General features: G+C 45.4%; 1 protein-coding gene across 2 annotated transcripts in view; it reads right to left on the bottom strand.

Annotated features, from left to right (window-relative positions):
• Positions 1 to 22,778, bottom strand: part of SHROOM3 (shroom family member 3) — a 111,010-nt gene extending 88,232 nt beyond the window's left edge. Inside the window, exon 1 of one of the 2 annotated variants that reach the window (XM_026103554.2) lies at positions 22,675 to 22,778. The gene's annotated coding sequence lies outside the window, so the exon portion shown is untranslated. Of the gene's footprint in view, positions 1 to 8,882; positions 9,099 to 22,674 lie in introns of those variants that run through there. The other variant, XM_064510437.1, reaches the window with a different exon arrangement.
• Positions 22,779 to 23,741: the final 963 nt, after the last annotated feature.

Raw genomic sequence — 23,741 nt, 5'->3', positions numbered from 1 at the left:
AGGAAATGCCTAGACACATGGGTAAAGATGCTGGAGGCTACTCCACAGCACCAAACTTATGGGAGGTGCCTCCTATGAGACATGGATCAGAGTTAATCTTCAAAAGCAGGTATTAGAGACAACATTTGCAATTAAAGAGCAGAAGTAAACAGGCTCCCACATAACCCAAGTTCCAGCATTACTTGTCCACTGTGTATCTGGGCTCACGCCGTACTCTGAACTCTTTGTCACTCATGGAGCTGTTAAATGGACATAATAAAATTGCAAGCATGCTTACAACACCAGTCCCCAACTTTTATAAAAGCAGGAGTCTTCTACATTGATATTGCATGATGTAAGTTAGGCCAAAGGACTAGACAGATAGAGAGAGTGAGCTAACAGGTTTGGAGACAAAAGGTCGCTCGGGGCTCACACCAGCTCTCTGATATTCTTAGAGCCACCTCCCTCCCCCAAATCTCAAAGCATCCATCACGCTTTGAGAAAGCGAAGTGCTCACTTGGGCTTTCCTGGCTGCAACTGAAAGAGCCACATCACTCCGCTCTCCTCAAGGTGCTCCAAGGGAACGGGAAAAGCAGCAATGAAATGGCAACGTGAAATCAAAAGATGAGAATTATTCACGCTAAATCGTCTCCCTTCAGTTGTCACCCCCAACCTCCTGCTCCAGCAAAGCAGAGTCAAAAACTGCACTGGAAACAAAGCCCTCCCTTTGTTCTCTAAAGACTAGAAGCCTTTTTATATTTAAATGAAAATCTGTCAAACTAATTAAGTGAAGATGTAACGGTCTCATTTTGTGCTCATTAGAGAACATCGTAATGGCCATAAATTCCTCTGACGGAGCGTGTATGTGTGAATATGAATGTCTGGTAAAGTCTCATAAACTTCAGGCTGGACCATGTCTTTTGTCTTTACGTTAGATCTTGTAAGACAAACAAAAGCCACAGTATTGCTTAAATTAGATGCAAAGTGCTATGTTACAGCAATATTATAAGCATGATTCTTGTGCACACAAACAAACCAGGGGACTCGAGTGATGGTTCCCACCGTGACTGCAATGTGGCCCTTGTGTCGGGCTGTGATGTGATGCATTGTCCTAGACCGTGTACAATTTTCTGCTTGAAGATAGATGGGCAATACAGCTGTTGCTGTGGGTTGCTTTGAATATAGTGTCAGGATAACTTCAATAGGATGTGACATTCCTGGCATTTTTTGCTTTTTGATATCCATAGACAAAAGGAAGAAAGAGAAAGAAAGAGATATGGACAACTGGCATCCTGAAAAAAACACGCTAGTTTATGTCACTTGTACTTTATTTCTCACATCCTTTCTCACTCTTTTGTCTAGCAAAGAAATTTCCCCATAGTTGGAGGATGGAGAACTTTTGAAATAAAAGTGGGTTGGATTTGAAACAGAATCCAGTTTCAGTTAAACAAATGCACAAAAGAATCACCATCAAAGATCATCTAACGTTGCATGCAGGGGCTGAGGTGGAAAATATTCAAGAAGAGAAGGAGTTCTGGAGGCCTGCTGTAGTGCAGGAACAGCAGCAACGGCAGCAAAATGTCAGGTAGAGAAATGGACTATGGAGCAATATGAGGAAGAGGATTCAGACAGCTGGGCTTCCCGTCGCAAGCCATAGGCACAGCATTGCATCTAATTACGGATGGTAGGTAGACTCTTGGATGGGGGGATGACTGCTGCTAGAGGAAGACTCTCTAGAGTGCCAGGAAACCGAGACTGAGCGAGCTTTACAATCTCTGATGCCCTCAGCAGCAACAGCGAGGCAGAACTGCTGACCATCCCCGTCCCCAGCGTCTCCAGCTGCACTAGCTAGGACAGATGTGGCCATTTGCGCTAGCGGTTCTCAACGTGCAGTCCTGCCACGACATTTCCCATCACAACAGTTTTGTCCAAGGAGGTATATGCAGGCGCTATTTCCTGAACCTCTTGTGCTGACCACTGGCCAAAACGAGATTGCAAATCAGGTGAACTATTAGGATAGCCCCGTATTACATGGTGCCTCCCAATCCCTTAGACACTGGGAAATATTTCTAGTAGGTCATATGCAAGGAAGAGGCAACTTCTGTGCAAACCTGTCGACAGCTGTTCTTAGACATGAGCAGAGAGGAGGCTTTAATTTTTCTCAAGATTCATTTACTTCTGTGGCCAGCTCCTTGTAACATGAACAAAGACAGACTGACGGTGAAGGAGAACCACCCCTTCGGCAGGGGGCTTCATTAGACAGTTATTCTGTTGCAGACACTTCTCTCCACTCCTGAAACTTTGGTGCTTTTCAGGATGGAGGAGTGTACTGAAATGATGCCAAAGGAAGCAATTCATCTTCCTTCCTCCCTCATCCCCAAAGCAGTTATTATAATGCAATGATAAATGATGCTGTACTATTGCAAAGAGACAGATTTCAGCTGGAGCGGCCTCATGTGAAACTGAGATGGATGGATGCTCTCTTTACGCCATGGGCTGGATTTTCAGGGGTACCATGACTCCAGAAGCAGTGATGGGAGCAAATTATCTTTACCAAATCAGACGTGCAGGTTAAGAGTCGCCTCCTTCTCACAAGCAGTATACAGGGGGGATTGACTTGTCCTCTGGGCTTTGAATCATGAAGGCTAGAAACTTCAAGCCAATAAAAGTCAACAGCTTCACAAATCTGATGACTCAGGAGCCGGAGCTTTAAAACAAGTATTACACGTCACATGAGCGGGCAACAGTGCTTAGTCTCAGTAAAGAACGCAGCCTGCATTTCTGGTTTGATTTTAAAATGTTCCTCAAGACGGAGCAAAGTGCAAAACTCTGCAATAAACACTGAAGAGAGAGAACAAGACTGAACCTTAACAGAGCTTAATCATCTCCCCACTTCCGTTACTGATCCCACTGTCAAGAAATAAAACAACCGAATACCACTTCTGCTTTCAGCAGGGATTATGGGAGCGTCCATGCATGGATGAAGGATCTGATTTTACCTTACAACAGCCTTTGAGCAGAGAATGCAGAAAACCAAAGAGATGAAAGGGATAACTAGATGCTAAGGTATATAGTTAAGATTGGCAGTTTACTCTGAATGAAGCTGGATCTTGTTTCTGCTCAACGCAGCTCATAACATCCATCTGTAGCTTGCTCTTGTTCCTCACTTTTTCTGGCTAGGCCAGAAATATTAGCAGCCTCATGCTTGTTCAACAACTCTGCTTACAGTTCAAGCTTGCGTCCAAGAGACCAAGGTCCCCAGCTGCTGGGAAAAAAAGTCTGTGGGGAGAGACTGAAGATGCAGTGAAATCCATATTGGCTCACTGCAGAAATAAGCATGATGAAGGGCACCAAGTGCTTAATTTTAAGTGTTGTTTTCTAAGCCAGTTCCCTTCTGTGCAAGGGCAGCTACCGGAAAGGAGCTATGCTAGCTGTACACTAACTATCTGTAGCGGGACAGCTAGCTCCCTGAAGTCAGTGCACGCTTTCTCATTGCCACGAAGGGCCTTGGATCAGGCCTATAGTACTCCACATTCAAGCAAACATGGGTAAAGGGGGTTTTTCTACTGATCCTTTGGTCAGCGCAGAGATCATCCACGTCTCGCTGCTCAGCTGGGAATACCCAAGAAGTGAAGTTCACACACTTCTCACCTCCTGCTATTGCTGCTTTTCCCATCTTACTCCCCTAGTTCTTAGACAGGTCCTTTACTTGAAAGGACGGGATGCAGGAGCGCGGTTCCCACTGAGTAAGTTCCCGATTACAGCTAAATCTCCTGTTGCAGAAGCATAGCCATTTTGTCTGAGTGAGATCAAAAGTAAAAGAAAAACATGAGCAGGTGAAAGGCTAATGGCTCCTGAAGATAGTTCTGCGGCGATAGGGCTGCGATTATTTCTTAGAGCAACCTTTCTCTCATTAAAGGCAGGTAGGTATCAGATTTTAATGACTTGTTTTTCCCATCTCAGTAGGCCCAGAAAGACTTTACTTCCCTGTTCTCCACAGCCGTCTTGCAGCAGAAATGCTTTACTTGCCTTCTTATCATGGTTAAATGATACCCGCAATTGAAAGCAGGATTTTTACCCTTCTCTACAACCTTAGGCAAATTCACCTAGTTCTCAGAGAGCTGACAGGAAGGCAAATCACCTACTGGAAAATGACAGCTGTCAAGTGATAATAAATACCTGTAGGGAGACATTCACCCCCACCATGTACCTATCAGCTTTCACTGAAATTATACTCTCCTCCCTGTGATCAAGCCACTACAGCTGCGTGCCTGACTTCAAACGCAGCCTAGCATGCGGAGGGTTTTTTCTTTTCTGATGTTTTTCCTCCCTCTCCCCATGCAAGAGATCTTCCGGAGTGGCAGGACATGTCTGAGAGCTTCCTTTCAGTCTGCCAGTTCTCCGACCCTGCTTTGTCTAGGGGTTTCTCTGCACATTTCTGTATTTATTACAGGCTGTTAGGCACACAAACGCAGAAGCAGGAACCACTAAAGGAATCAATATACTGCTGTTTGGAAAAGTTAAGTAGCCCTCAAGTTAAGTCTCACCTCACACCTCTTGAAACTCTTACGTAAAATTACAACATATAATTCCTTGCCTTACAGGAACTAAAACACTCGCTTAAAAACAATCCACTTTGCTGAGTCAGGGCAGGAGGTTGAGCAATTTACAGGAATGAGGCCACAGTTACTTGACAGCAGGAAAAAAGTTAGGGTGTGAGAAGAAGAAAAAGTCTGCATTTGAGAAGGGATTTTCTAGGGGAAGAGGTAAAACCATTCACTCAGCCCGCGAAGCCTGTTCCTACTCCTGCTGCCTGCACAAAGGCTCTTCCAGCATTAACTCCTCCGGGCGGCACGCATTGAGACACTGCTAGGAGACACAGCTCTTGTGTGGCAAAAGCTCTCCTGGCATAAAAGTCTTATCTCGCAAGGACACCGATGGAGCCACACTATTTATAAGCTCTGAGGATCCGGCCCCATCACTACACTTTGCAGCAAAGCCCTCAGGTACAACATGAGTTTTGTGGGGCCTGAGGAAAATGACAGGTACAATAAATAAATAAATAAATACATACATAGGGGTTAGCTACAGAAGTTATAACCTTGGCATGTGTAATAATAAGGCAGAAGAAGTCTCCACTTGACCAAGAAGGAAAACTGGGTGGCTATACATCCACCAGAGACTTTATTGAAAATAAGCCATGGCAAATATGGACCTGCTACTGACTTGAACAAAACGATATTTTGGCAGTCACCGAGAGATCACACACATCAGTTCAAGTTCCTTGAACGTCACGGCTCAGAAGGAAAACCGCCTCCCCAAGCCAAATGCAAGCTGAGCTGCAAAAGACCCTCTCCACCTTTACCATGCATCGCCGTAGCAGGAATCCAAGCCCCGACCCCGCTTATTCACAAGCATGCGTGTGCAGGAGCGGGGAAGAGGGCCGGGAAGAATTTCTTCGTATGCGTGTGCAGGAGCGGGGAAGAGGGCCGGGAAGAATTTCTTCGTTAGAAAAAAAAAACCCGCACACAAAAAGAGCCCCAGCCCATTCCTGAGACGCTGTTGCCATGGGCTCGCAGGGCTCACAACAGATGGCAGCGAGGGCACCCCGCGCCCCGCTCTGAAGCCGTCCACTCAAGCATACCGTCCGCATTCCTCGCATACCTCCGGCCGCGGCCCCGCGACGCTCCGCCGGCGCCTCTCCTCGAGGTGCCCGTGCCCAGCCGCCGCGCGCCGCCGGACCCCATTTAAGCGGCGGGCGGACGCTCCTGCCGCCCCCTCCGCCTCGCGCCGGCCCTCCCGGTGCCCCGCGTCTTCCCAGCGGACGTGACAACCGGGCCGCCGTATCCGATTGCAGAGCCGACACTTTCTTTTGAGGGTTTGAATTGCTGGGAGAAAGTGATTTACTTCTCCAGTTTGTTAACCGGAGGCGCGGGCCCCCAGCCTGCTGAAGAGGGGGAGACGGCAGCGAGGCGGAGAGGCTCTGAGCCACAATGAACCCCCGGCACAGCGCTGCGCTTGCCGCTTCATCCAGCCGGGGCTCGGGCAAGGTTATCCGCGAGAGCACCCAAAACATGCCAGGCCCTGCAGCGAAACCTGCTGCCGTCTCCGCCGCTGGAGGCTTCGCGGCTTCAGCCTGCCCCTCGCTCCCTGCACGAGGAGGAAAGCGCGCCTCCGCGCAGGCAGCCAAGCCTGCCCGCTTCCCGGCCCAACGAGGCTAGCGAGCAAGGCAGTCGCTATCGCTCCCGCACGCACACTTGACGCTTAATCGCACTGTGCTGGTCCCCGAGACGCAGCAACAGGCACGCTGGCGCTGCGGCGAGGAATTTGAACGTGCTCTGCCTGTCGCTTGCTGATCACGCGTAAGGGGGCTCTTTGGGGTCATTTGCATTTGGCTGCTGGAGTCACTTCTTTTTCCCCCCTTTTTGGGGTTTATAACAGCGAAGGAGACAAAGCAGCAGATGCTGTAGGCTGGGAAACGCGCGCGCCCTGCTCGTCGGCAGGTCCAGCCAACATCCGCCGCCGTGCCTCGACTGACCCTCCTACACGCTGCCGTGCCAAAGCACCGGGGCGTGAGGTTTTTTCTCTCTCTTTTTTTTTTTTCTGATGCAGACAAGGAACAAACATGACGTTTGAGAAAAGAGTATTTGTGACTTTTGCCAGAAGTCGGTTTGCGGGACTGTGCACGCAGCCTCTCCTGTGCAGGCATGCAGGAAATTCTCCCTCTCACACACACACACAATGGTTTAGATTTGGTATTTATGAGCTTAAGTTAGAAATAAAGGAGGAATGAAGTTTCCAGGTGGCTCTTTCTTTCTTTAATCTTTCCTACGTTTCCCTCTCTCTCCCTCTCTTTTCTACCAGTCTTTAATCAAATTCCTGCTGTTACTGTTATTGAACAAAGGAGATGCTGGCACAGCCTGCGAGTGCCTATGCACACGGGTTGCCTTCTAACAGCCAAGTTGCTACGATTTATTGTTAAATGGTCCCTGCAGGCTGTAATTTCTAAAAGAAACAGAAAGAAATGTCCAGCTTTGGCAACTGAAGTAAACGTTAATATCTGGTATTTGTTCAGCCACTTGTGTTTTTATGAAGCACTGCTTTTAACCCTTTGAAGGCTTCAGAGAGACTTATCTTGGAGACACTGCAAAACATACCGCATAAAACTGCAGTATCGCCCCTAGGTGATGTTTTCCATTTGCTTGAAGGAAGTGACCACCAAGGCTCTGTGATTCAGGTCACTTAGGCACCTCTTCAAATCTCAAGTACAACGTACATAATCGAATCACGCCGCTCAGATCATTCCCGGGAACAGAGAAGAAATACGCGGCTGGCTCATCTAGGACCGGATAGGAAGGCCACGGGAGACTCACACGGGCACAGATTAGGACCTAACTAATCCCTTGTCCATACGATTGTCCACACTGATTTACTGCCGAATGCTTGGCTTGCAATACTGCGGCCCCTCTCTGGGGAGAAGCACAGCGCCGGAGAGGCAGGGAGACGTGACCCCCCTCCTTCGCCGAGCTCCCTGCAGCCTCACGGTTAGCGTACACGGGTCCCCCAGGACCGGAGGGTCCTCGTGCGCCAGCACTGGCTCGTGGGCATGTCTCGGGGTGATGGCATCTGTGCTGCAAAATAGCCTGTGTATTAGACAAGGCAGAGCATGCTGTACTCACAAACCACAGCCATTTCTGCGACTCCAGGACAGAGTGTTTCACGGTGATTTTCTTCAGCAGACAACCTACAGCAGAAAACACCCCTTCTTACATCGCCAGGGAAACAGACCCTGGTATTTCACTAACACCACTTGACCTTGCTCTTCCTCACACTGCCAACCTTCACCCGATGGACTGGACCATCACCTTGTGAAAAACCAGCACAGTAATGACGACAAGGGAAGCGCCCAGCAAAAGATTTGGCCCGTATTTACTGAAACAATCAAACAAACCCAAAGTTAAAGATACACTAGCAGTAATAAAGCAAGTAATGAGTTTAAAGACTACTTAATTGGTTTACTAAAGGAGCTAATATCTCAGGAAATAATCAAAATCAAAGTTCAATGAACTTGGTTTTATGATTTCACAAACAATCCAGCAGGGCGTATAGGTGTGTATAATATACAACAGGTCTCCAACTAACATGAATTGGTGCACGCCCGTGCAAGAGCTATACTGATTGCCATTTCTTAAGAATCAGTCTCCTTCACATCCTCTTTCCACTGTCTGCACTATTACTGTATTAAGAAAACAGTAAGCATATATCCTAGGCTGCATGCCTAGCCCACCTGCATTAAACATTGATGCAAAGCGTTGGCCTGGTTTGACACTTAACTTAAACAACTCTCAATCAACTAATAAAAGAGTAAATAAAAAAAAAAGGCAACATTTATATATTCCAGATTGTAAAACTGTAAAACGTAGCCCACCCATCATCATGTGCATGTAAGTCAGACTCTCTGCTCATGAGATTCAGCATCCTAAGTGCATGGTATTATTTATACCCACTGACATGAGGGGAGAAAATGCTCTAAACATCCTATACGACTCTGGAGGCTCTCAGAAGTTCACGTTGCCCCGTGGGCTTCTGGCACACTTTGAGCCTAAAGCCCAATATATGGATTTTCTTACACTTACTCAAGACCTTTCCCAGCAACAGGACGCGAGCAGCGCTGCACTGGCTCCCTGCTTGCTGTGAGCTCACCCACGACAGCGGCTGAAGAACCTCCCGTGGCATCGCCCAGACACCCGTTTGCTCGGACGGACCCACAGCACCTAGGGCCAACAGGCTCCATACGACGCTTGTTCCCCCTCTCCCAAAGCCCCGCCGCGAGGTCCAGCTGCCGCCGCAGGCACAAAGCCAAGCCCGGCTTGCTTTGCTGTAGCCGTCGAGAAGCTGCTTACCTTACGAGACAGCAGCGCGAGTCTCAGGTATTGCCATCCTCGCGGCGGGGGCAGCCTGCCATGTGGCGAGCGCGGTCCTCAGAGGGGGGAATGACAGCACCGCCTCGGGAAGCGGGGAAACAGGAGCACAGCGATTAAGATAACAAGTCGCAGATACAGGTGCTGTGCGCAGAGGCACCTCAGGACTAAGCTGGCAGTAAAAAGCAGGAGGTTTGCTCAGTGGAGGCAGCTCAGATTACTGCCCTCCTACCAAGCAGTCGTCAGCAGGCCTGACAGACAGGAGCAGAGACCGTGAGGAAAGGGGAAATTTGCTGAATGAAAGTGCCAGTCAGCTCTGTCGTGACCCTCATGTATTCCTGCTCCAGCAGACGGGTGGCTGGCCCTCTGTTATCATTAATATTAGGCTTTTGAGAGAGAGAGCAAAAAAGAAACTGTATTTAATAAAGAACTGTTTTCAGTCACCCAGAATTTATTTACTGATTCTTTTGAAATTCACCACCCAGCTTTCATCTGGAAAAAATAACTGGGAGTGAGCACTGGGGATAACGACTCATGACGGAGGAGAGGCACAGCAGGACCATCGCTCTCGGTTGCTCACTAGCCCACGGGTTGGGGCACAGTAATTCAACCGCAGTTCCAGGGGTTGCAGATGACCCCCGCAATGGTTCCCTTCTGCCCACCCGGCAGCTCTGTGGCTCCCACTGCCTCTTCTCCTGCGCCAAAGCACCAGGCCCTGAGCCCTGAGCCACTGAACCCAGTTCTCCAGGCAAAATACCGGCACGCTGGAGGAGCTTCCCACCTCCAGAGAGGGAGGGCTGCACTCACTGCCTCCACTCTCCTGAGTGCACCTCAGAGTAGCGATCAGTTTTAAAAGCCTGGTAAACAGAAGACTAGGGAGGTAACTGTGAGCTGAGCTGCCTGGCTCTTTTCAGCTTCTGAAACATGATATTTTTAAGCAAAATTACTGATTTTAATTAGCGTAGGCATACTTTTTTAATAGAAAAAAGTAAGTTACGATCTATTTACGCAGGTATAACCTCCATGAAAATTATTTACATACAGGTAACAAAGATCAACCCTGTCTCTCTTCTAATGCCAAAGTGAAAGCAGGCAGAAAGCTGAGGAGTTTTTGAAAAAATTGTTCTGTATTCCAGAGCTACTGATGTAGCCAGTGCTTTGTCCATGCTCACACACACGACTACTCTTTGTCCACCTGCATCTGCGTGAGTGAGTTAGGCTGCCTTTCGGCTACCAACAAGAAGACCTGTGCATATAAAAGATCATTCGATACTGTCTGTGCACTTTCTGTTCTTCATTATTCTTTTGACGGAGATATTCCATTTATGCAGCCACAAGGGAGAAACGATACCATGGGATATGGGTGACCCACACAAGCCCATTCATTAAAGAAAGGAAAGTAGCTACAGAAACCACTTCACATCAACATCTGTTTTACTGAAGTAAATCTGGGATTATGTTAGCTTTCCTTAGCCTTTTCTGACCTCATCTTCCTTCCGAAGGAAACCTTGGCTTAAGCAGGAATGGTTGGAAAAGTATGTGAGAAATCATTTTATATTCAAGGGTAATTAGGATAGCTGAGCAAAATGAATAGTTAACCAAGCTAAGGATATGTATACATCAGCATATACCAATGTCATGCAACTGAAAACCCCTTGTAAAACGACCACATTTATAGTTGACTCTTGAAATGAAAGCAACGCAACCGGAGCATCGTTACAATAAAGATAATGAAAGCCAGTTATTCGCAGTGCTCCCCCTGCGGCTGCCCTTTGAAGCTGCCATCCTGCTGCCCTTTGCACCTGTACAGGTAACCAGCACCTCACTCAAGTCCAGGTATTTGCCCTTTGGACTAAGGGTCAGCCCAGGCACAGATATAGATAGACGTGAGGCACAGACAGGCTTGTTTGTTCAGATTTTCATGCTATCCCGCTCTGATCCAGCTCCAACTTAATCCTCAGGAAATTCCAAAAGAGGGAGATTCACACCCTAAAGGGCACTTTGTACAGCACTCACAGAGATTTCCCAGCTTCTCCAGTGTTACTTTCTGACAGTTTGACTATTGCCTGAAGGAGGTAAACTAATCCAGAAGCACTTGGTGGCACTAAGCAGCTAATGCAGAGTGGCAGTGGCTAGAAATCGCTGGGTTTCTAATACAGTCTTTGACGAGGGGCAGTCTTTCCTGCCCGGTATAGGGTAACACGTTATGGTGGCTGGCATCTGTTTTTAGAAAGCAAAGCCTTTTTTACACTGCCCATGCTGTGGCCTAAATCTTTTTTCAGAAATCGTATCTAGATCTACTTCTCCACATTTACCAGTTACCGTGGGAAATTCCCTAAAAGCCTGACAGCCCTAAATTATAGCTAATTACATCCTAGGCAGGAGGCCTGTTGCCAATGATTTCAAAATTATGTTCTGTTCTTCCCATAGCTGTCTGCTCCTTGTTTATTACTGGGCTTTGCTAACGAGACAGGAACTGCAATCATTTTGATGACTGCATAGAAAACGTCTCTAATGAAAATAGTGATGCTTGAGATAGTTAGAGACTTACCAGTTTGATCCTACACATAAACAAATTTTACAGCATCTACTTACCACGAAACGTGCTGTACAGATCTCAGAGAAGCTGCACAAACAACGTGTCAGGACCCTGATGGGTTTCGGCAAAGTCTGACCCATTTACATGCACTGAGGACCCGTCTCACTATTTCTAGTCATCACTTAAGAATCCAAATCAAGTCTCATTTTGTTAGCATGTTAGAAAGATGCACATTAAAAGAAAATCCCCTGCCCAAAGACCTTACACAACAGGGGAGATGGGGCAGCAGAGCATCAGTGACGTCTGGCAGACAGCGAGCCAAGAGACAAGAAGAAGACATTACCAAGAGCGCACTGGAAAGCTGTGGAGTCCACGACCAAACCTACAACAGTGCTAGTCACAAGACCACCCTCAGTCCTTAACCACTGTTAAGGCCAGCTTTGGTCTCTCAAGCTGTCAGTCTTAAAACTTCCATGTGCACCAACCCTTTCTTTTTACAGTTCCTCAGTCACCATCGCTGAAGAAAAAATAACCACACTGGATAGCAGCTCTCTGGAAACATGCTGCTGCATTGCTAGAGAGTGGGGAGTGAGGCAATCCCTATTCTAATTAATTTCATTCACAAAACTTGGAATTATTTGAGGTAATTTTTTGGCACTCTGTCAGATACGACACAAAATTACATTAGTGTCATAAGAGGAAAAGATTAGTCCAAAGAGTTCTTTGAAGAATTGTGCTGGCACTTGGCTTTTTGTAAAAGTGCCAGCAGCTTCCCCTCTCTCTAGGAACAGCTCATTTTCTCCCAGTCAATGAGGGAAATCACTGCTCAGTGAGGCTCTGAGCCAAAGCCTTTTTGAGTCCGTGGGAATCTTTTCACCGACTTCCGTGGGCTTGAATCAGCTCTAAGGAGGAGCCTTACTGACATCTTCCTCCCACACTTCGATACTTCGATGTGGTCATTTATCAGGCAGAGTGGAAGACTCCCCTCGCCTTTTTTTTTTTTTTTTAAATCCTGAGCTATAGCAATAGGTTGCTGAAAGAAGAACAACTTTGTAACTATGGCACAGGTATTCAGGATGTCTGGGTTTAATTCCTGATTTTGCCACAGCGGTCTTTGAGCGAGGGGCTTAGGACCAGATTTGTCTGAGAACATAGGACTGGCCCTTGCCGGGGCAGAGCGAAGGCTCATGTAGCCCAGCATCTTCTCCCTGCCAGCAACCAATAGCAGACGCCTACGAGAGGAGGAGGAGAACACAACAAATATATCCTTACGCCAAATACCCTCCCGGCCCCCAGCAGTTTGCAGCTCAGGGACCGCGTAAGCACGAGGCGATCCTGGTACTCAGCAGCAGGTCGGCGTGTGCCCCAGGGCTGGTGTTTGCAGGGATGCACCCCTGCCTGGGCTCTCGGCTCACCCCCAACTTGAAATAGGCAGCTTCCCACTGACACGCCTGGCTGTCACCACATCTGAGCGCTATAAAATGCTTCTCCTCCCAGCACCTCCCCAGGGTATCACTGCTCAGCAGGGGGCACAGGGACACGGATGTGTCAAGAGAAAAAGCCACGTGACCCACGTCGCATGGGGAATCTGTAGTGAAGTACAAAAATGAACATGCAGATTAAAGCTATAGCCAAGGATAAGCTTAATCTTTTCCTTTCGCACAGTCCTCAGCACAATAGGAAAATAAGAATAATGTTTTCCATCCCCACCCCTCCTTTATCTGATTTGTATTGTTAGCCTCAAGGCTCTTGGAGACAGAAATAGCTTCTCACTGAACATATTTGTGTACTGTGCCTCTCCCAGAATGATCTCAGTTCCCGTTGGGGCCTACTGTAAACCCGGGACGTTACTGTAACACTAACAGTAACTGAGATAGAAGTATGGAAGAGGAACCTCCTTTTACCTACAGGTAATAGGATTCTTTGCAAAAATATGAAATATCACTTTCGGGAGAATAAGAGTATTTCTGTCCCTGTGTTCCGCCCTTCTTAGCACATCATTAACAATTATCTTTTTCAGCACTTATTAACTAAAAGAGATGAACTGTGTTCACATTTATCATATGCCAGAAGAGGAGAACAAATGAGCTGATTGCCACTGCTACTAAACAAGCAATCAACCAAGCACCACAGCCCTCATATTAGACTGCTCAGTGAACTTCATAAGCTAGAGTTCATTTCCTCCGATTAAGCCATAAAAAGAAACACACTGAGCCTTATAAGCTAAGAAAAAGCACAGTAAATGACTCTACAGAACTGAAAGCAAAGTAGCTGGATAGGAAAAGTAAGAATATGAACTTAAAGTTCTACAATATGGCTTCAAAGCTAAATATAAAAGAAAAGGATGCAGAAAAATATATGGTAATAAAAATATACATGTAGACCCACACATATCTACAAATATATCTATACATATATATTGTTTATCTAAATAAATAAATATATTCCCCCTGCATCACAAAGACATGCTTGCCTTAAAAAAACAGAATTACTTTACCTTCTAGTAGCTAAGACCACTTGAAACTAAAGCATGAAATACTTCATAATGGCAACTTTTTAAAACCATACGAGGAAATCAAGTACAAACATTATAGATCCAATCTCCATGACCTAACTCTCAGTCACATAAAACTATCTTCTGCCCAGAACAATGCTTTTTTCTAGTGGCAGCACAATCAAGCAGATTAGGTCTAGGACAGTAACAAAACATTTAGTTCCATTCCTCAAATAACCACTAACTTTTGTCTGTGCAAGTGTTCAGGGCAGGAAATGCCAGGTAGTATACTATAGTAAAAAAAACTCAGATTTCACTGCTCAGGTGCGTTCCACACAATGTATGGAACAAGCTGCTTAACAAAGGGATTTATCATATCTTTCTCCATGTTACTTGCCTCATAATCTCTTTCACTACCACTTATTCCGCAGTTTTAAGCATCCCCACAATCACAGACCTGCTTTTCTCTTTACAAACCAATTCACCTAAAATTTTTCCTTCCTCTGCTAATTACAGAATTTTCCTCCTGCCTTATGTGTTGTTTGCTTCTGAGTAAGACCCTGAGACATCAAACTTTAACAGTGTTTTTTTTCTCTACATCACTTCTAGAGGTATTGGTGGCTTTCAGCACCAAACAATACCATTGACTCAGAACTGCTATGGTGCCCGGATCTACTCAGGAAAAATGTAGAAAGAAATCTTTAACAGACATTTGAAAAATAATCTGGAGTATTCAAAAAATAGCTTTTGGCGGTACATAAAGAACAGACAATAGTAGAAACAGCAAAGTGGTTTTACCTGAGATTGTTCAGGAAAACCATCTCGCTGTGACAGATGACTTCTGAGTATGGTTTTAATTACAAAGTCATGCTTAAATCCTTCAGGTTTAGAGCATCTTTTGCTTCCATGAATGTGCAGTGCCTAGTACAATGTTACCCTGACCTATGAGTACTGCTGTGACATGGTGATATAATACTAACTGTAGTAACACTAACTGTGCATGCCAAACTAGCATGTGTTCTAGATTTTATACATATATTTATGGCGTGGCACATACAATTCATATTATAACAATATGCCATACCCAATGTATCACACTGGCATTCTGCTGTTCCTGTGTTAACCTTCTACCAGCTTCACAAAGACAGATTTTCAGCTGGGGTAAACTATCATCACTTGGCTGAAATTAAAGGACAATATTTGCCTCAGTGGAGAAGTTTGAAATTTCTCAGATTGCCTATTTCTGTATTTCAAATTGTCCATCCAGAAATTCACTTTTCATTCACTTCAACCTTCTAGTTTATCTTCCAGCCCTGAACGGATGAAAGATAAACTAAACAGACAGGTGAGTAAGGTCTCAATCAGTCTATGAAAAACCATGTTCTCCCTCTAGAGAGAGGAGGGACTGGAATTCCAGCATAATTTGCTAAAAAGCCATCAGCTATCAGCATGCTCGTGGCAGACACTGTAAACACACAAGAGCTTCAGAAAAAGCCATCAGCTATCAGCATGCTCGTGGCAGACACTGTAAACACACAAGAGCTTCAGAAAACTGTCTCTTGGGTCAGCTAAGTACAGCTTTGCTCACTTCAGTTAATCATATATGGAGGGAGCCATTCTCAGCATAATTGCAGGCACCACTAAGTTTGGGATAGACACAAGCTACTTACCATTAACACTGAAAATCTCTGTGTTTACTTAGATCTCACTGGAGAGCTGCCCCAGAAAGCAAGAGATGATACAGTCAAATGTCCTTCACTACATAAAGCATACTGTGAGAACTGGGCAAATGCAAGCCCTTGGGGTAGGTAAAGCTGTTAGGAGGCATCAGGAGCAGTGGCAGCCAAGCACTTAAATTGCAGTATCTCTCTCAGAAGCGAAAGCTAGCGCCAAGTCCATGGCACCAACTCCCCATTCAAGCTGCTGCTGACTTGCATTAGCGGAGGAGTCGCTCATGGGCTGTCGTGGAGAAGGACAAGGCTGATGGGTGGCTTCGACTGCAGCCAGCTCAGAAACGCTATGCTTGTGTGCCACTGGGTCCTACGGTGAGCCTCGAGAGCGCAATGAGATGTTAGGGCAACTACATGCTATAGAAACTCAATGTGTTTCATCTTTGATATAATATTATATACACTACATAAATAACACCTGAATAGGCTTCCTATGGTAGCTCATATCCCTGTGACAGTATACATGTGAAGAGACACACATTTTGCACACACACCTTGGAAATTATCCATAGGTTTTACTTTAGGATGCTGCTCTTCCGAGATTTATGTTTCATGCAGACTCAGCTCTATAAATGCAAGTGTCATCATCAAAGCCCCTCACATCACAAGTCAGAGCCTACGTGCTGGCCTGCACGCTAAGAGCAAAACCCTTGAAGAGCTGTGCAGGACTCCTGCATGTCAGAGCGTACAGAGTAAGGGCCTAAAACATGGGTAATTCTCCCCAGATAAGTCTTACCTGCTGTTCCACCAGCAAACTTTTAATAGAGCTTTGCACTCATTAACCAAGACTGATGCTAGATCCAAGAATAAAGACTCAAAGGGCCAAATTCTGACCTGAGGTAACTCATTTGAAGTCCATTCAAGTCAATGGAGCTGTGCTGGTTTACACCCACACCAAGAATGTGGACTGAACTGCCCGCGGAAAGCTCATTTCACTATGTCCGGACGTCTCAACAACACGGACTTCATGTTTTCACCTCTGCCCTGCCTGCGCCAGGCAACAGTGAACACCACAGCAACTCCCAGGAATGGCTTGTAAGAGGCCTTAGTTCAAACAGTGGTCGTGTCAGAAAGGGTGCCCGGGAGCTGTTGTCCCTGTGACTCTGGTTGCCTTCAGCATGATATTCGCAGAACGGCTACATTTGCCATCATGCCTCAGTGATCTAATTGCTGCTGTTATGAACATGTTGAATGTAAAACTATGTAAACAGTGTGACGCTCTGACAGCCATTCTTGTTTAGTGACCTGTGGAAAAGTCTATTTTTGGCAACTGCTGTAGGCCACTGTGGTCGTGGCAATGCAGACAAGGCAATGCACACGTTTTCAGCCTTATCTTCAGCCGAGGTAAGCGTGGGCAGCACGATTGGATTCAACTGAAACGACAAAAAGGTCTGGGTCTTTTTTTAATGTGCCCTACTCAAATACTGCAGCTGGAGAAGAAGTGACGGAAGAAACAAAGCTGGAAAAAATAACAGGAACCCTCTTCATTGCATGGCAGTGAAATTCTTCTTTCACAGTTAAACAACTGAACCTTATTTCTAGGGCTTGTAGATTTAGCTATCAAACACTCAGCCTACTCCACCTGGTTAAAGATCAACTGGGTATCAAAAAACCTCTTCCTAAGGTAGTTTGCTGTGGACGGTAGGCAAGCGTCTTTCTACAAAATTAAAAGCCCTGCAAAGCCCTGCACTAAAAAGGAAGGAAGGGGAAGGAGAAAGAAGGTAATTTTGTTGTGCAGTGCTAAGTGTGTTAAGAAGCAGATGGCAGGAAAAGGACTAGACTAGACCACCAAACTGAACCCACCACAGCCAGGTGCAAGCACACAAGAGATACTGGCAGCTGGGTATGTGAGGCAGAAAATGATAACTCAATTCAGCAGGGAGTGGAAAGCGTACCTAAGATGCACTCGATAAAGCTCTGTAATTCCCTGACACGCAAAGTAGTTCTTACTCTGGCTTCAGCACACTGAAGTGTGAAGTATCAGCAAGCTTCCTCTTGGCACACCAGTTGCAGGCCTGAGGTCTACAGGAAGAAACAAATACATAGATATCTGAGTCCACTGCCCTCGAAATAAATGGGCCTAACGGACATAGGGAGGAAAGAAGAAATGCTCTGAAAGAAAGGAATGGACTTCAGGAGAAGACTTTTAGACAGGTGAGACACATGCAGCCCTGTTAGGGAAGTATAGCAAGCTGAACACCCTTCCAAACTGCCATGGAGGACTCCTGAGCTGAGGGTGAGACAAAGCAAATGCAACGAGGGAGCATCCTTGAAAAATCATTTATTAACAGATGTCTCCCAAATAAGGATAGTCTTTAGGGATTAGGCACAGGATCTGACAGCAAGGTTCACTTCCCACTTTTGCAGAGAGCTGGCTGTCTCAGGCAAATCATTTGGTCATTCTCTGCCTCAGTTTCTCATCTGTAAATGGGACCAACTATACCTTCTCTGGCTGCTAAAGGCTGTTAACTCTCCAGATGAGAAACTGCCACTTTGCAAAGAGACTAGCACAAAAGGCTCTTCCCAGCTCACGGGAAGTGATGCAGCTTATCTGAAATGTAGTCATCCTGACTGCTTAACTTTAAGTTTCCTCCAGTAGGCGACAGCTCCACATATGCCAATCCACACCTGCCCAGTCTGTTGACCTTTTTGTTGCAAAATTGTATAAAAACAAAAATAACCATTTTCATAACAATCCAAGAAGCTGGATGTGCTCAAACAGGAATCAAATGCAGTCCAGCTCTGGCAGCCAATAAATCTGATGACTGTATAACGCACAGCGAAACTATAAACGAACAACATTCTGAAAATCAAGGCAAGCAGTTTTATACCTCTGGGAAAACTACAGCTGGCAGTGCTGGTTGCACAGGTTTTCAGTTTAGAGATGGGGTAGCTGAGTCTTCTCCCACTAACACATACTGACACAAGGATGTTTAAGGGAGCCTAATCAAGAGGGTTTTGCCACAACTGATTTTCCAGATCATGTAACTGCAGCAGAATTGTGTTTTGTTACTATCCCCAGAAGAAAGAAATTCAACAGTCAATAGTGAGATTACAGGCTTATTTTCTATAGTTGAGAGTGGCAGATTTTAATCACCCTTTCCACAACCCTTTCTCTAGTCACAAATATATTTATGCATTTACATTACTCTCTTCCCTGCTAATTGATTTACTTTCAATCCCAAAAGTATCAACTCATCTTTCAACAGCTCAGACTTACTCTACTGCCCTGGGCACTAGAAACTTACCTTTGTCCTGATATAAAAACTGAAATTAAACAGAAATCTGCGTATGCTATGGGGGCCATGCAAATATATGGAGAAGGCTGAATATATTCTGTAGACCCTCTATTTGATGTTCTTTGTATAAAATGTCTGAATAAAATATCTGAGCTTTCTCTGCACTACAACTTCTGATGTCATCATCATACTGCTATAGAGAGCTCCTGAGTTTTTAATAAGAAAAACAAAACAAACAAACCTTCAAAAACATGCTGACCTTGAATATGCATTGGAACAAACCAAAAACACAGCCACCAAGCAGGCTTTGCTATTATTTGCACATGACTTTTAAGGGGTAAAGTCCAGGGCAGTGTGAGTCTTTGTCACTTGCCAGGCAAAAGCCTTCATGAACAGTGAAATCACTAAAAATTCATGCTAAAATATAAATGACTGTTTAGTGAGTTTTCAGACAGTTGGTGTTTGTAGCAAGTAACCCTGATCCACTTGAATTAACTCATTATGACCAATTTACAAAAATCAACATCTTAGGCACTCCAGAAACATTTTACTTTCAGCTGATGGAGTACTGCAAAACATCTTCTTCTTGTCCATGTAACATAAAGAACAACCCCAGCCGGGAAGCCCACTAGTGCTTTCTTTGCCAGGCTTAATGGCTAAACTAATTAGGTGTGGGGTAAAGACGACCTGCATATCCTTGGTCCTGTAGCTTTATCTCAGAATTTGGCTTGCAAACATTTGTTTGTCTTTCATCACATAGACATCGGCCTCCCCAGCAGCATCCCCTTACCTGAGAAGAAGGCTCCACGTAGCTCTGTATTGAGATGTTTTCCTTAATTAGTCTGTTTTTTTAAATCTTGCTGCATTTCACTCCATATTGTTGGAAGCTTTTTTTTTTAATGTAGAAACTCACTTTCCTTTCACTGCTTTCCTCTTTCCCACCGTTCTTCCCTGGGATCCTTCTTTTATCCCCTCCTAACCCTCTTTCCCCATTGGACTGGAGACAAAATCTTTGTCTTCTACTTTGCCACCAGCTGGCCACAGAGCTGAGTTGTGCCACCTCTGGGGACTGATAGAATTTGGACAACTTCTGACCCACTGCCCACAAAGCAGCCAGGACCTCACATTTCTAGTCTGTTGCTACTTCCTCAGCCCACGCCAGCACTGCAAGGTCAGCTGGGACTGTGTCAAATTACCTGAACTGAGGGTTGGGCTCTCAGCTCTTAATTGTAATCTTTCAGCTGTAAGTGTACAGATTGTCACAGAGCTTTAACAGTGCAAGAAAGGCTTGAAGTACCTTGAGTTTGGCAAGGAGATATTATTTGAAAAAAATACCTCTTAGAGTTAGTGTGCTTGATCTTCTAGTGGTGATGAAATGAAACCATGACAGGCTCTAAAGCAATTTTCTTCAAGTTCACCATGGCATTCCCTCCAGGAAAACATGAAATACCCTTCCATGCCCATTAAAAAGGAGAAGAAAAGGTGAAAAGGTCTTGGGAATTTAAAAATAATGGAGAGAGAAACTATTATGTTACACTCTGAAGTGTAATTTTGCAATACAAGGCACTGCTGGCTAACAGTTAATTCCTTCAGAGCTGGATCACCTCCACTTTCAATAACTCACCAGCTTTCATAAGAACAATGTGATCAATGTGCATTTAGATCGCTCCGCTTGATTCCTACTGCATGTGAAAAACTAGCCAAGGAAATGAGAAAGTGCCTCATTTTCTCTTTTAACTTGAAAAAAGAGGCCTCAAAGCTTTGTGACAGATGTGGCCCAGCCATTCAGGCATCTCTCAGGGAAATACTAGGAACTGCTGAGTTTTGGCCTGGCTCTGACACTGCTGACCTTGAGTAAATCACTTCTGCCTGTAAACACATATATACGTATACGTGCATGCGTGTGTGTGTGTGTGTGTGCGTGTGTGTGTGTGCATGTACACGTATGTATGTATGTATATATAGAAAGAGAGGGAGAAAACTCATCCACTTCTGGCATTCAGTTTGAGATGCACAGGGCCTGATTTGTGCAATGTACTTGTTCTAGTCTGTAGGATGATAAAAGGCTTTCCACAGCACAAGCAGAGTTTTTAGGCCCCACCAGAGAAATGCTGCTAACGAAAATACTTAAGTGGAGTGGACAGAAAGAAAAATCTGGGGAAGAAATGACTGCAGTAGGACTCCGGGGTTTGCATACTTAAGTTTTCTTGCCTTTCCATTTCTTTTTCCCTTTCTTTTCTCTCTTAGGTGGAGAGACCGACCCTGAAGACATTTTTCACTTTAGGCCAAACAAAACCAGATATTTTACTAGTTCATCTAGGCAAAATGAAATTAAAATGTGATGAAGGGCTGTATTTTCACAATTTTGCTATTCTGGGTTAAATTCAACATTTTGTTCAATCGGTACAGCTAGGCTACAATTTACATGGGCCTTAATTAAGAACTATATTTTTGGAAAACACTCAGAACTACTTCTGTAAATATCCTCCCACTGGCTACGCAAACCATCTAGCAGTTCCACATATGAATATTCAGAGTTTGTCATAAGGTCATTGTAGTACCTAATGATACTTTAGATAAGCAATACAATGTAGCCAGCAGGAGCATGAAATATAATTCAGAGAGCAGGACAGTGCCTGAGCTGTTCATGCCTGCCCAACTTGGACATCATTGCTCTGATGTTAGCCAGTTGTTCCAACTTAATGACTCAAGCTGGTGCCTTTTGCTTGGCTAACGACAGCACCTCAGCTATGCTGATCTTGACCCAGATTCCTCTCTGGCTCAGTGTGGAAATTCAGGACAGGGCACTCCATAAGGTGATACTAGCTATCATCTAACTGGCACAGAAAACGTGTTTGGACATACCCACAGCAGAAAATATACAAGAAGCCTCTCTATTAAGGTCTTACAAAAACCTTGAAATTCCAGGTGCAGACACCTCTGATTCAAAATGTGCATGAAGATTAAAGTTCTGTGACCTGACCCTAAGACAAACGTATTTCTTTATCATGCATGTCTCCAAAGGAGACCAGCACAATTTGCATAGCTGAGTTAAGCTCAGTACACTGTCTGAGACGCAGCATGCTGGCCTCATTACTCATTACCATCTACAAGGTGCATTTCCGCTGAGCTTTTAATGTGCACAAAGGGCTTCGAGCACCTTGGCGAGGGGATGCACAGAATGCACCACAGGTCCCACTCTCAGTGTGAGCGCGGAGGCTGTGGCTCAAGAGATGCAGGTGACGTAGCTGCTCTTCCCTGAGATCATGCCCCAAGGCCAGTGTTGATCGGACTACACTGTCCGCACAGCCACTCTGTCACTCAACTACGGAGTATAAAATGGCTCCAAACACTGCTGAGGCCAGTGGGAATCCTTCTGCTGTCAGAGCGACAGTGATAAAACCCAGCAGTGAGGTAGAAGCTATGCACAGAACTGCCACACTCTCACAGGGAGCTCCAAACACTTGTAAGGAAGAAAGGGCTGCTTGTAAATCACTGAATGTGAATCCTGGATTGTCATGTGGCAGGGCAGCAGTGGAAGAGTCAGATAAATATTTCACATGCTTGGACCTTGCAGTACAAAGGAATCATTGAAATGCTGGTTGAAAGGAACAAACGTTTGCCCTTGGGCTCATGCTTGTGTGCTTAAAACAAGGCTACTTGCCAACATTAGATGAGGCGAAGTCATAGGCTTTCAGAAGGATATGTGAGAGGGGCGGCTGTGACACTCTACAGGGTAAGAGGGAGCAAGGGAGTGTTGTGTCTTGCCTACCTGCGGACGACTAGCTTCAGTTTCTTGTAGGACCCTTTAACCAGGGAGATGGCTTCTCTCCTGGAGCTGCTCAGTTCCACTTCATTGATGTTCACCACCTCATCACCAGCCTGCAGCTTGGAAGGCAGGGAGTCCGCTTTACCTCCCTCTTCGATCTACACAGGAAAGAGAGGAAAAACAAATGGTGAGACACGCCTGCCACAGTTTGGCTGTCATGTGCAGAACCGAACATGCATTTCTGTTGAAGGAACAGACCAAAACTCAGCAGTCCAAACAAAAAACATCATCTCCCTCTCCCAGCTGGCTTCCCAAAAGGTCTGTGCTTACCTCCCCCTACATTTCATACGGATAGAAGCTGGGGCTTGGCAGCCAAGTGACTTCTGCCAAGAAGTTTTGTTTTGAATAAGCCTAAAAAGTCTTTGGTATTTGGAAGCAGTAAACACCAGCAAAACGGTCATGGAACATCTCCTGATAAGAGCATCCAGGCACAAGCCCAAGTACAAAGCCTGGATTAGAAGAGCTTGGTATGATTTTCTGTTCAGGCTCCTGTTCATGATCTAGCTGGCTCATTAACAACAGCTTGTTGCTTACAGGCCAGCAGTAGAGCAGATGCACATAGGTGCATGTAGTTAATGGCATGCAGCAGCTCTGTAGTGTTTTTCAGCTAAGGATTTCAAAGAACAGTATAAAAGAAAGTAGAGAATTATTCTAATTTTATGAGAAGGTAAGTAGCTTGCCCGCGGCTATGCAGTGGCAAAGTGAGTAAGAGAATCTCAGGGCATTTTCTTCTCTGTTTGGAACGGTCCATCGTGCCCATTGTATGGTCCTTCATGCACACTGATTCCCCATCAGTGTGTCGGCAGTGATGCATCAAGTGACAAGCGACAAAGCAGAGGACAAGAAAATCTCTGACTCCCACCTTTGTGCACTAGTGCACTACCCCTCAGAAAGGCACATGAGCATAGTAATACTGAAGACTAGCAGAGTGTAGGTTATAAATGGGTTAATGCGCTGTGAACCCTGAATTTCTAGAGACTGAAGCACAACAAAAATGGCTCTTATTACAA

Source organism: Dromaius novaehollandiae, chromosome 4 (assembly GCF_036370855.1).
Source record: "Dromaius novaehollandiae isolate bDroNov1 chromosome 4, bDroNov1.hap1, whole genome shotgun sequence".
Lineage (NCBI taxonomy): Eukaryota > Metazoa > Chordata > Aves > Casuariiformes > Dromaiidae > Dromaius > Dromaius novaehollandiae.
This window is presented reverse-complemented; position numbering and strand designations above follow the sequence as displayed.